A 13,920-nucleotide genomic window follows, 5' to 3' on the forward strand; every position below is an offset into this window, starting at 1 on the left:
TTTCATATGTACTAGAAATTGCAAAGATCCGCAACCGTTAATGGCGGGAGAGTGGGTCTCTCTAAAGGCAGAATTAAAAATTAGGGCACACTATAGTTTTCAAATTAGAATATAGTAGTTATCATTGACAACCTACCACGAAACCACGCATAATTATCCCCCTTGGCATTAAAAACACATACGCAATCACTATGATTAAAAGGCAACAAAATCTTTTTTTCTTTAATTTTGGTTCCCCTTATTTCGTAGAAATATGTATTTTCTTGGTCGGACCGAGTGCTGTGCAAATGGCACATCACCGTAACTAAATGTTTAGTCCGCATATAGTATGAAAATTATTATTAAGTCCACTGTCAGTGTACGAGATAATTGCATCTAGTGGTGGTTTGCCCTTTATCTACATGTAAGTGATCTTAAATTGGATTCAAACTTCGCCTGCTATTTCATTTTTATGTGTTACGAGAACTCAAATTCATAATAAATTTACTACGGATATTATATATACACACACATATTTCGAGTTGACATGTTTGGATGATTTCGTTCATTCAAACAGTAATTAAATAAAAATAAATAAAATAAACTTGTTGATTTAACTCGATTCACGAAATATGATAAAAGGATCACACTTTGCTAAGTAACCTCATAGGCTGCAAATAAATAATGTACATTTAACAAGGCTCATAGGCTGAAAGCGCAAAAATCTTGGAATAAACAACGTACGAAGCTTACTTAAAGCGCGTCACCTCTGGTCCCCGCAATCCTTTGGGCTGTCATATAGCTGGGATCAACACACAATCAAACACCAATTTCTCTCCCCATAATTATATGGTAGGACCATAGACAAGTGATTTATTGTTTTGCAGGACACGGTACAGCATTACCTCCCTGTTAGCAACCGAGCGAACCCCAAACTAGACAACATGCTTCACCGGAGGATATTCCTCTCTCCAGATCACGAGCGGAGGAAAATGCCGACTTTTTCTAATTCCGGCGGGAGACTTACGGGGCCGACGTCGCGTTACATTTCAATTTCAATTTCCATTCATCGGATTGATGCCATCTTTTACGATGCCATTCTGCTTTTGGGTCCAGATGGTTTGAGCTAAAAAGCTAACTTACACACTAAAATGTGGTCAGAGTAACCAAAATGGAAGATGCATGTGAGAAGCCGATACAAGAAAATTATTGAGCCGTGAAACCCTAGTCTCCGACTTTCCTAACTATTCATTATATTTGAAGAATCGTATCAGAGAGGTGGGGTGCGACAGTTTTGCTTCCTGCTGCCCTGGAAGTGACGAAACAATCAAAATAATCTTTTATCTTTTGGCTCAATAATGGAGGAGTTGACTCGTTCAACTGCGACCAGCTCCTGAGATAGGGATAAGAACACACAACAGTGAATGGGACAAGCAGTTATTGAAGATGGCCCAAGATCTCCACCTAAAAGTGCCCAAAAGGGCACAGCCTGCAATAAATGGAGATGGCTCGTGAAAATTTCCCTTCTCGAAATTCCATGCATGATGATTTCAAGGTCTCAGTTTCATGTGCAGTCCACACCTTCATGGGTTTGTAGGCATGTTTGAGGATCTGGGCACAACTTCATGCTCGTAGCATCGAATTCTTGGAGGGAAGAGGGGGATGGTTGCGTTGATCGAATTTGGAATATATGTGAAAATAATTTGGTCACTATAAGGCAATATCATTACGGCGAAACATTTTAAATCGCGTGACATGTTGAGGAAATATATGTTAATATTGATCAAGTTTCGAATGAACTAACTCGATGTGTATACTGAAACGCGGGCGTAAAGAACATCACTTTGATATGATATTGTAAAATTGCATAAGGTGACATGTATACACATGATATCATAATCATTTAGGCAAGAGAAGCCGCGGAAGGATCGGAGAAACCGCACGAAGGGACTAATGTCTACTGCTTGTCAACGTTCTAACGTGTGCAGGTGTCGTCACAGTAAAATGGGGGCTTGCAAAGTTATCTCAGCAGTTGACATGTCCTCATCACCGTAAAATTAGGCAACTGGGTTTCGAAAAATAGTAACGAGAACGAAAATAACAGTGCACACATGAACAAAAGACAATAACTACAAAGAGATATACTGAGCAACTAATTTTACAGATTATTTATGGTTCTGACATTACTGCATCGAGATTTTTCTCAGGTCATGCCTGCATTTACCATTTAATCATCAACCTCTTATTAAAGACGATACACCTACCGGTAGTACACGTACATCCATACTCATATATGTATTTCGTTTGCTTTCTGGTTCGTGTAATATAAACATCTACTAATATGCTGATGATCATGTCCATGCACCATGATCTGTATAATTCCCCCAGGGGCTTTAATCCATCATTGGTGCGTTCACACAGGCAAATAACCCACCGACAAAAACCCTAAACACGAAAGAAAACCCTCACAACGTAGACCAACTGCTACTTTTTCTTTTTGGAGGGAGAGGGTGAGAGAGAGAGGTGAGAGAGTTCAAATTTGCTGTTTTCTTCACCTTTCTTAAAGCAAGAAACTAGCACAAGTCCTTATCATGATCGAGACTGTCAGGGCGAAAGAATTAGCAAGTCACTATTCCAATATGTCACTTTCAGGGCACTCCATGATATGGACCTCTCTCAAATTAAATGAAACCACCAAACTTCCTTCCTCTTTGTCCTTTAGCCTGCTGGATCTCTCAGGGCCCCTCTAAATTCTAGGTCATGTGCTATAAAATCATTGGTCTAACAATTTGTATAACAGTTCGTATGACATGGTAGTCAAGAATTAGCATATTGACACTCCTCAATATTCTCTTTTGTGTTATTTTTGTTATTCTGCTTGTTTTCATGTTCTACTGATTATCCTGTTAAAATAATTATGTTCAGAACCCTTCTTAATTGCGCGCGTAAGATTGACTTACGAACTAGGGGAAGTGTTAAGTCATTCGTTATAAATACATTGTTGGTCCGTTTCCTAATAGTTTAAATCTTGGGAAGAACGATTGGTCCAATAATACAAAGTAACACGCTAGCTAGAGAGCTAGGTGATCTCCATTTATTAGGGAGGCTTGGTGATATGATACTAGAGTGAAGGTGCATGTGGCAAGACTTAAATGAGAAAGCTAGAACTACATTTTTTCCAGAAAGTGGAAGTGTGATGTATCTGCATCTTTCATCATTTGTTTATTTAGTGGATTAGTTAGTACCCTTCGAGAATAAAACAAGCAGGGGGATTAATCTAGCCAGTTAGCTACAAGCCCGTTAAAGTTAAGTTTCAAATTGTCATCAAGATCACTCTACCATCACTCCCCCAAAATTTTTACATATTTCTTTATGCATGCTCATTCCTATAAATACATTTACTCATATCTGCAGAAGATAGTTTATAGCAAACATTTTACTCGAGACTATCAAAGAGACCGTCAAAGCTATCAACAGCATTGTAATGTTCATCAAGAGTGTTCCTCATTCTATGCATGATAAAGTTAACCACACACAGCCAAATTAACTCAACATCTTAACTCTCTTTATCAAACATAGCTCCAACACTTGCCTCCCTAGACATGAAGACGGACAGCCTAGAAACATATGAAGTTATTGATTCCTAGACTCCATATGCAGAGAACAGAACACCCCACGATTTGCGACCTTTGAATGCCATTTCATCAGTTTATCGCAAGTCAACGATCAGACATATCTGGTGAAACCCTAAAACTATCTTGCGTACCTAAGCTTTCCTGTTGTGCATGACAAGTCCAAGCACTACTTACAGATAAAAATCTCCATTGATATTACTTGGAACAACCTCAGCAGCTCACAGGTTCTCTTGCGTGCTGCGTCTCATTCATCGCTCAGGTGACTGCACCGGCTTCTCAGTTGAAGTGATACATGTACGTACATATAGCATTTAATCAATGGACAGGATTTCTCTTTCCAATTATTTCTCCACCAACTTTGCCATCACCCATTAAATTGGAGTGAGATAGTTAATCATGGTATATCTACGAAGCTCAGATACCTTTTTTTAGGTTGGTCTAATACGATCATCATTCCATTCCCAATATAGTGATTCCAGGTGAATGTGATGTCATGAACTTATGAATACCAAGTGCCTTGGAAAGCCCGAAATGAATGGAACCCTAGAAACTTAACTCTTCCTTTCAAGATATTATTCTAGGATGTCACAATGTTGATAACAAGAGTCAAATCATTAGCAGAACGGATGCTTCAAAATAAACTTTGATATAACGTACGAGCTGATTGCTTAACGTGTATTGTGTTTGCTGTGCTTGCTGGGAAATGGCTCGCCAAGCCCAACCCATATTTCGGCCAATTAATAATATCATCTTAGTAAAGTACGTAGCTGGAGACAACCTTCATTTAATATGCATGCAAACCACCTTCATCTCCGCGAGTCCTCTTCCTATGCCGTACGCGCATAGAGTAAATACTGCATTATATGGATAGATGCATTAATGAGCTCTTTGTTTGTCTTCTTTTTTTTCTTCATGGTCAATTTATCTGCTTATGCAGTATTATCCAGTGGAGGATCTTCTACAATATCTCTAGAGGAAGAAAGGAAAACTAGTGGCTTGGAAATAGGACTCTGCCTCTTAATTACAAACGCTTTCTTAACGCCATGTCCCATTTGTTGCCCGACATTTGGATTCTTGCATATTTAAGATCCCATTCAAGGAAGCCGATCTCGCATCCATTTGATAAATCATCGGCTCATGTTGAGCTGCAAGTAGAATGATCGATTTAATTTTTCGAATTTCATTTAATTTTTTCACTCTTTTTTCTTTTCTTTCTCTTTCTTTTTTTTTTTCCTCTCTTCATCTTCAAACTCTAGTCGTCCGGCGATAGGCTAAAGGTGAGGGCCAGCGAGGTTGGCCCTGCCGGCCACTGGCGAGGGCAAGCCTCGCCCGACCCTGGCGAGGCTCGACTTCTCCGTTGCTAGGCAAGGTCGACCTCGCTTACGCCAATGGCTGTGCAAGGGCAAGTGTGACATTCTGAAATCCGACCCACTTGGAATTTATGAAATGAATGGTTTTATGAACGTGCTTGTAGTTAAATCTCACCCGGAATTGATCACTTCGGGAATACTAACCGTTAGGGAAAGGCTAATTAGGGATTTAAATTCGCGCGACCAAAGAACTCGATCGTGAAACGACTTTCGACCATGAAAATTGTCGAGGTGACATTTTGAGCCAATGTAGGCCGATCCAAGGATAATTAGGGATCAGTTCGCCATTGTCATACGAGTGAATCACGGGTGATTCCGCTTGACCACAAAATAAATTGACGAATGACCCCAAACCTATACCAAACGATCGTGCCCGTCGGAACTAGTGATCGATCCTCGCAATTAAGTGACATTCGAAGTCGTCCCAACCCGAGTGAACTTGAATGTGGCTTGATTCAGTATCGGCCACGGGTCAAATGTGCAAATTTCCCCAAAAGCTACCCGTTAGTTCGAGACACGCTCAAGTTACGTAAATTAAATTTGATCATTAATTAGAAACCAAGTTTGGGCATCGGAAATAATAAAGGTCATGATAGGATAATTGGACGATGTTGTCATTAGCTTGGTTAGCCTCAGATTTGTCCGGATTCTTCAGAAAATTCGAATTATGGCTAGAAATGGAAAAATGACCGTTTTACCCCTAGGACTTTGTTAAGGCCAAGTGTAAATAGAGAAGGGCATTTTGGTCATTTCACCCTCACTTTAGAAATGACAATTTTTGGACAATTTTGCCCTTGGGAATTTTGTGAAATTTCAATTTTGCCCCTAGATATTTTTGGCAAGGATTAATCTGGACAGTCGATCTTAGGATAAGATCGAATCGTGGCCGTCGATTTGGAAATAGAGAGGAGGGTAGGATGGTCATTTCCTAGGGCTATTAGACACCAATAATTGGCCAATTAAGCCTATTTCTCTCATTTTCTCTCTCTCCCCCTCATTCTCTCTCTCACTCACGTTAATCTCTCTCCCTCACCACTCTCTCGGCCAAGCCCTCCCCCTCCCACCGTGAAGTGGCCAGCCGGCCACACCCATCGCTGCCGTGCAACCGCCGAGCCGGATCACCGCCGTCCGCTTGTGAAGCTGCGTCCTCGCCGCACCACCGCCTCACCGTCTCTCTCCCCTGTTTTTCTCTCACCGAAACCACCACCACCATCCTCAATCTGTTCTGTCTAGCCGCGAAAAGCCAGCAGCCAATCGCCGCTGCTCGGGACCGCCGGCGAGTCGCTGGTAAACCTTACCGCTAGTCGCTGCTGCCGCTGCTGTTTGCCCTCTGTCCAGCCACCGTTGAGGCCTCAATTTCGTGTAGGAATAACAAGTAAGTGATATCCTAACCCTCGCCTAGGATAACGGGTATTTTCGGGTTAGTTCGGGGCCGTTTTAGTGAGTTTTAGGGGTTAATCGTGGGACAATGGTTGGACTGATTTGGCTGAGTGTTTTGGGAGAAATTGTGATGATTTTTGAGGTGGATTTGAGGTTAGAATTGATTGGTTAGGTAATCGGAATGATCCCGAGTGATTATTGTGGCTTATTGCGCGAAAAACGGGCCTAAATACGCCGTTATGGTGATTTTCTGTTGTGGCCGAGTTACTGTTCATCCTGTGGCCGAATTGGTGTATATTGGTGATTAAAATATAGTGTGTGTTGGTTTGGGGGTTGTGGGTAGGAGTACAACACCCGTGATTGACGGAATTTGGCCTAAAATGCAGAAATTCGGGTTAATTGTGCACGTGCGAATTTAATTGGATTGGCTGAATTGAGGATGAATTGGTGATGTTTCGGGACTAATTTGGGGCTGAGTTGAGTGCTGGGCGTTGTGGATTGAATTGATGAGCATATGGCTTGATTTATGGACAAATGGTGTCGGTTTGGTGTGTTGTATTGTGACTGGATTATGGTGCTTGTTATGGCTTGAATTAAGCTTGGAAATGCTGAATTTATGCTTGCAATAGTGGCTGTGATTATGGGCCCGTTAGTGGCCTTGTATGTTCGTTGAATTGTGACTTGATTGATTGAAATGTGGGCCGTTATATGCACGCTGGGCTAAATTGATTTGATTAGTAATTGACCACGATTGAGTGTTGATTGAGCATGTGAATTGTGTGTGGATTGGTGCGTGCACGGGCCGAACTTGATCGGCTAGTATAATGGCATGTTGGTGTTGAACAAGTGAATGAGTGAGAAATTGTGTGTGGTGTTGTATGTGTGGCTACGAAAATCCCTGAGGCGGTACCATTACGCGGGGAATTGATCCGTACTGAGGCAGTGCGGTACCATTATGCGGGACGATGCCCGGTATTACCGGAGGACGGCCAACCTGAGGCGGTACCATTACGCGGGTTGTGTCGTAGGTGGTGGATATTGAGCCTGAGGCGATACCATTATGCGGGCAAGATACATTGCCTGAGGCGGTACCATTTCGCGGGCCCCGAAGTGTTGTGATTATGAGTTGGTCGCAGTGAACCTGAGGCGGTACCATTACGCGGGTCACTGGCGAGATGAGTGAAAAATATGAGATGGTCGCAATGAACCTGAGGCGGTACCATTACGCGGGTCATTGGCAAGATGAGTGGAAAATATGAGTTGGTCGCAGTGAACCTGAGGCGGCACCATTACGCGGGTCACTAGCGAGTTGAGTGAAATTCGTGTGTGAAATGTATTGGGATTGTGCATGTGGTTGGCAATTATGTTATTGTGGCTAACGTGTAGGTTGCACGCATGAAAAGCCCATGTAAGTACAATTGTGTGAATGACGTGTTTACTGGGTGATGTCATGTTTGGTTTTGGCTGGAGGTACGTGTTAGCCTAGGTGGGGTTTAGGGTTTCGCTTGCTGAGAAGTATTCTCATGGTTTTATTTAAAACCATTTAGCCGATCGAAGCTCCAGCGGAGTCGGGAGACAAAGACAATCCGATCGATATCAATGCTGAGTCCAAGTCTTCAGAGGATCAGACTAGCATCGACGAGACCGACTCTGAGTGGACCCCCTCTAGGGTGAATAGGGGTTACTAAGAAGTTAGGGGTTGGACAATTTTGGAGACGCCCCTTTTTGGTGTAAGTGATAGTCTATCCGAAGCCGCTAGCCCTTTTTGATATCGGCGGTTGTCAGTGTGGAGGTTTGATGATTGCGATGGTTTGTAGTGAATAATGTGAATATAGTGGGTGTAATGAAGTGGTTGGTTGCTGGTTGTGATGGATTGTAATGAATATTATATATAGCGCAGTGCAATAAAATGCTTGGTGGTTTGGTGATTTATTCTCCCTTTTACCCCTAGTTAAATATTGTCTAGGTGTTTGTAGCTTTCGCTGATGTTCTATATCTCTGATGAGTTGATTTGGGTCGGCGGCGTTTCCTAGGACGTCGCACTAATTCGACCAAGGAGGGATGCCACGAGCTCGATGGGGTTCGGGGCGTGACAGCAAGCCTCGCTAGCGGCTGGTGGGGCCAACCTTGCCGGCCCTTGCCTCCGGCCAAAGGAGGTAAAAAAAGAAAGAGAAAGAAAAGAAAAAAAAAGGAAAAATATAAATAAATAATTCAAAAAATAATTATTATCAAAAGTATTCCACATCAGAGCCACCCGCGCCACGTAACACAGCCAACATCCATGTCAGCACCGGGCGGCCAAAATTGGCCGAATGGGGTAAATTGGCACAAATGAAAAAGGTTTGTGACTCAATTGGTACAAAAAAAGATTTATGACTCAATTGACATAATTGCAATAGGTTTGTGACTGTTTTGGTAATTCTCCCTTTATCTTGGGATTATTCTTCTCCTTGAACACCCACTTCATGCGGAAAGGCTTGCGTATTGCGATCCTTGCCAAGAGTTGCTAAATGCCAACCAAGTATCGTTGTTCTCGGTTGCATTTTAATCTCTTCATCAACGACTTTTCTCACTTTTCCTCTCGATTGAACTCTTTAAAATCAAGCGAGATTCGGAATACCCACCCTAGGATCGACCCAATTACAAGGGCAGTTTCATCTTTTCGGTTCACGAACCGATTGGTTGTGAGTTTAACACCTGCACCAGGGAACTCATCTTTAAGTCGAGGGCCATGGCGTTGAGTTGTAAAGTCGGTTCCCCTCTAGATAAGTGGTTGATTATGGTCCTACCTCTGAGTTTAAAGAGAGAGAGAGATTCGAAATTAGCAAAGAAACAAATAAGTGCTTAATCATCACTTGTCTCTTCGGTTGCTTCTTAAATGTCTTAATGATATTCTTCATCGTGGAGAATCCCATCGGAGAGAGCGGTGCCGGGGCACAATATCCTCGAATTTTTCCAAGAACATCCATTGTCCATGTAAATACAGGAGAAGAGTGAAAGACGTAGGGGGCTGGTTGTAGGGTTTTGGAAAAGAGAGTGAGGGTGAGGACCGTGAGGGTATCAAAGTTCGATAAGAAGAAAGTGCGAAGGCATGTCGCAATAAAAAACGAAGAGTGCAAAAAAAGGAATCAAAACGAAAGAGAGCTTGGGTTCAAAAAAATGTGAGAGAAGTTGAAGGACTCAAATGATTACTCGTATCGTCTTGAAATAATTAGCTAATGAAAAATATTTTCATAATTGACAGTAATTTATGTCTAAAACACTTTCGTGGACAGTGAAAATATTTTTTCGTTCATTCATTTTTGTAAGCGATACAAGAGATCGATTTTAGAAAAAAAATATTTTCTAAATTATTTATTTTCCGCGAAACAAACGGAGTAATAAAGTGCTGTGAATAGAGTTTGAACTCTTCCTAGGGAAAATTACCAAAATGTCCTAAACCTATTGTATTTGTGCCAATTTAGTTATACAATTTTCAATTTGACTAATTTAGTCCTAAACCTTTAACAAATTTGCCAATGTGGTCAATCCGGCTAATTTTGGTTGGAAATTGATGATGTGGACACCGGCTGTCCTACGTGGCACAGCTGACGCTGACGTGGAAAGTTTTTTATTTTATTTATTGTTAGGGCTGGTGAGGGTCCCAACCCCTCCCCCAGTGGTTGGCGAGGGCTCGTTGCCCTTGCATGTTTTGCAGCCCTTGCCCGTTGCTAGGGAGGGCTTCACGACCCTTGCCTGCGGTCGGCAAGGGCTCACAAGCCCTCATCCCATGGCTGTCAAGGGTTGCCGGGCCTCAGCTGATGGCTAGCTGCCCCCTGCCGGCCCTTAATAATAAAAGAAAAGAAAAGAAAAGAAAAGAAAAGAATTAATAAAAAACAAAAAAATTTCATGACAACATCGGCCGTACCACGTAGTATGACCGATGTCCACATCACTAATTTTCGGCCAAAATTGGCCAAAAGGACTAAATTGATAAATTGTCAAAATGTTTATAACTTAATTGGCACAATTGAAAGGTGTACAATTGGGAAAATTGTCCGAAATTTTTTTCACTTATTACACTTTTACCAATTCAGTCATAAACCTTTCAATTTTACCAATTGAATCATAAACCTTTTGATAATTTGCCAATTGAGTTCATCCAATCAATTTTGGTCAGAAATCGCTGACATGGATGCCGGCCGTCCTACATGGCAATGCCGACACTAACATGGGAAATTTTTTTATAATATTTTAATATTTTTCATTTTTATTTATTTATTTCCTTTTTTTCTTTTCTTTTTCCCTTCGCCAGCCACTAATGGGCCTCGTCGATGGTCAGCGACCTCCGCTAGCCTCAGGGGGCTGGCGACCACCGTCGGCCATCGATAAGGCCTGGCAGAGGGAATAAGGGAAAAGTAAAAAAGAAAAAGAAAAAAAGAAAAGAAGAGAAAAGGGAAAAAAAGAAAAAAAATTAAAATTAAAAAAATTATTAAAAAATATTCACGTTAACATCAGTCGTGTCATATAGGACGGCCAGCATCTACATTAGCGATTTCACGCCAAAATTGGTCAAATGGACTAAATTGGCAAACATAAAAATGTTTATGACTCTTTTTTTTTGTCGGAATGAAATGATTTATGACTCAATTGATAAAATTTAAGGTTTAGGACTGAATTGGCAAAAGTACAATAGGTTTAAGACTTTGTGAATAATTTTCTCGTGTAGAACTAAATTGGCACAATTGCAATAATTTTAGGACTTTTTGGTATTTTTCCCACTCTTGTTAACAATTTAAAAATCATTAATTGAGATTCGGACCTTAAGTCGCACATTGATGATTTGTATGTTGAACATAATTATCACCTTGGTTTGTACTTGGAGGCCTTTAATCAAAAGTATAAGTAATGTATTGCATTTGTATTTCAGTTTTTCATCCCTTCTAGTTATGTCTTTAGATCACATATTATATTCATATCAGTATTCTATTTATCATACATTTGCCTCGCTAGTCATTACCTAGTCATTGTCTCTATATTGGAAATCAATGGTCAATGTGTTTCCATCACAAATCAGATGACCTTCTCTGTATGTCTTAAGTCTTTTTACTATTTTTGAACTAGAGCTGTAAAATTCTCTCCTGTCCAAAGGGAAAATTGTCCAATCAATCATAAACTTATTTTACGGATACCAATGCAGTTCTAAACTTTATAATTTTGTCAATTTAGTCATAAACCTTTCGCATGAAATTCCAATCCAGTCTTTCCAGCCAATTTTTCACCAGAAATTGCTCATGAGGCGGTGTGCCACGTAGGATGGCTAGTAGTGACTGGACTGCCACGTCAGCGATTTCCAGCGATAATTGACCAGAAGAATTACATTGGAATTTCACGTAAAAATTTAGGACTAAATTGGCAAAATTGAAAAGTTTATGACTGAATTGATATCCATAAAATATGTATAGAACTAATTGGACAATTTCCCAAAGTTAGTGCATTGATTCTTCTTCTATCTTATCCTATAGTGTGGTACTCTCTTCATCATGCTTGCACGTGTGTATAGATGTATGCTAAAGAATGGGAATCATAACAATTAAATGATATGTGTTTTCCAACTAAGTTCATCAATAGCTTCATTGGTCCACAAAAATCCCCATGAATGCGTCGAAAGGGGCCTGATGATGAATTTGGTAGCTATGAAAAGTTTTGTGATATTGCTTGCCGAGAATATAATGCAAGACAAATTTGTCTGGGATGCATACCGGAAGGCAAGCACCAATTGATGTTTACTTTAAGTGTCGCAATGTGAAATTGGCATATAAGATGTTTAAGCAAGAGAAAGTCAGTCATGATATAGTCATCTACACAGCCATGATTTCTGGATATGTGCTTAATGGTATGAAATCAGATGCTATACAAATATTTAGGTTGTTGCTTGATAGAAAAGTAAATCCAAATTCAGTAACTCTGGCCAGCATTTTACCAGCTTGTGCTGGTTTGGCTTTCGTAAGACTTGGGAAGGAATTGCATGGATATACTCAAGAGTGGTCTTGATGGCAGATGTTTTGTTTTAAGTGCGATTATAGATATGTATGCAAAATGTGAGCAAGTCGATGTTGCTCATCTAATCTACAGGAGCTGTCTGAGAAGGTTGTTGTGTTCTGCAACTCAATGGTCACAAACTTCTCCCAAAACGGGAAACCAGAAGTATGACTGTGTTAGCATTTCATCTGGTCTCTCTGCTTGTGCAATCTTACCTTCACTCTATCACCGGAAGGAGATCGATGGCTACATGACAAGATGTTTGTTTTGCCATGATATTTATGTGGAGACTGCACTCATAGACATGTATGCTAAATGTGGTCACCTGGAATTTGCTTGCCGTGTTTGACATGGTGGATGAGAAGAATGAAGTCTCATGGAATAGTATGATTGCTGCTTATTGAAGCCATGGTCTCCCAAGGGAATGTCTCTTGCTGTTTTATGAATAACGGTAGCCAGCCTGATGATGTCACATTTCTGACTATAATATCTGCTTGTGGTCATGCAGGCCAAATTGATAAGGGAATACGGTTTCTCATTGCACGACAGAAAAGTACGGGATTCGAGCAAAGATGAGGATTTTGCCTGCATGGTAGATCTATTAGGACGAGCTGGTCACTTGGATGAAGCTTTTAAAACCATAAAGTGCATGCCATTTTCCCCGGATGCAGGTGTCTGGGGGACATTGCTAGGTGCCTGTCGCTTATATGGCAACGTTGATCTCGCTGAAGTAGCTTCAAGACATCTTCTTGAAATGGAGCCTGATAATTCTGGATACTACGTGTTGTTTTCCAATTTGCATGCTGGTGCAGGCCACTGGGCTGGTGTCCTTCGTGCACGAAGTAAAATGAAAGAAAGAGGAGTAAAAAGGGTAGCCGGACACAGTTGGATTGAGGTTGATAACATGACCCATGTATTTGTTGCAGCTGATGATACTCACCTGCAATTTGCTCATATCTATTCAATGCCGGAAATTCTTCTGTTAGATCTGAGAAAATAGGGTTATGTAACTCAACAGTACATTCCAAGGCACCCACAAACCAGGGGATGTATGCACTCGAAAAGGTTTCATTATGCCAGATTCATTCGACATAAGTTGGAACAGAGAATTATGGAGGCTTGTTTGCTATGACAAATTACCAGTTTGAAGGAAGCGCTTTCACATTAGCCAATGGAAAGGTACTCTCATTCTTTCTCAAAAACAATACGCAGATGGCAAACTCCATTTTTGGATAGGTTACTCTGACACTCCCTTAATTTTATTTAAATTACGTACCCTGTTACTGTGGGAGAGTAACCATTAGATGACAATCTAAGTTGTCTCGAAAGTTATAAGATTTGTAAGATGATTTGGTGTCAACTACAGTTGGTTTGATTAGGTTGTCTCTTTTATTTTATTTTATGAATGTGGGAAGTGGCGTTCTTTTTTATGTTAGAATTCCAGCACTGCGGTTAATTTGAAGGATTTATTTTGGGTACGTGGGCTATATTGTTAGTCCTGACTATATAGTCACCTTGGGAATGCATTATATGAG

The 13,920-nt window shown here is 40.8% G+C and overlaps 1 pseudogene; it reads left to right on the forward strand.

Moving 5' to 3' along the window:
• The first annotated feature begins 12,097 nt into the window (after positions 1 to 12,097).
• LOC115676217 (pentatricopeptide repeat-containing protein At4g21300-like) lies at positions 12,098 to 13,745 on the forward strand (annotated as a pseudogene).
• Positions 13,746 to 13,920: the final 175 nt, after the last annotated feature.

This window comes from Syzygium oleosum, unplaced genomic scaffold (genome assembly GCF_021117445.2).
Source record: "Syzygium oleosum isolate NSW1041296 unplaced genomic scaffold, Sole_v2.1 Sole_v2.01, whole genome shotgun sequence".
NCBI classification, from domain to species: Eukaryota; Viridiplantae; Streptophyta; class Magnoliopsida; order Myrtales; family Myrtaceae; genus Syzygium; species Syzygium oleosum.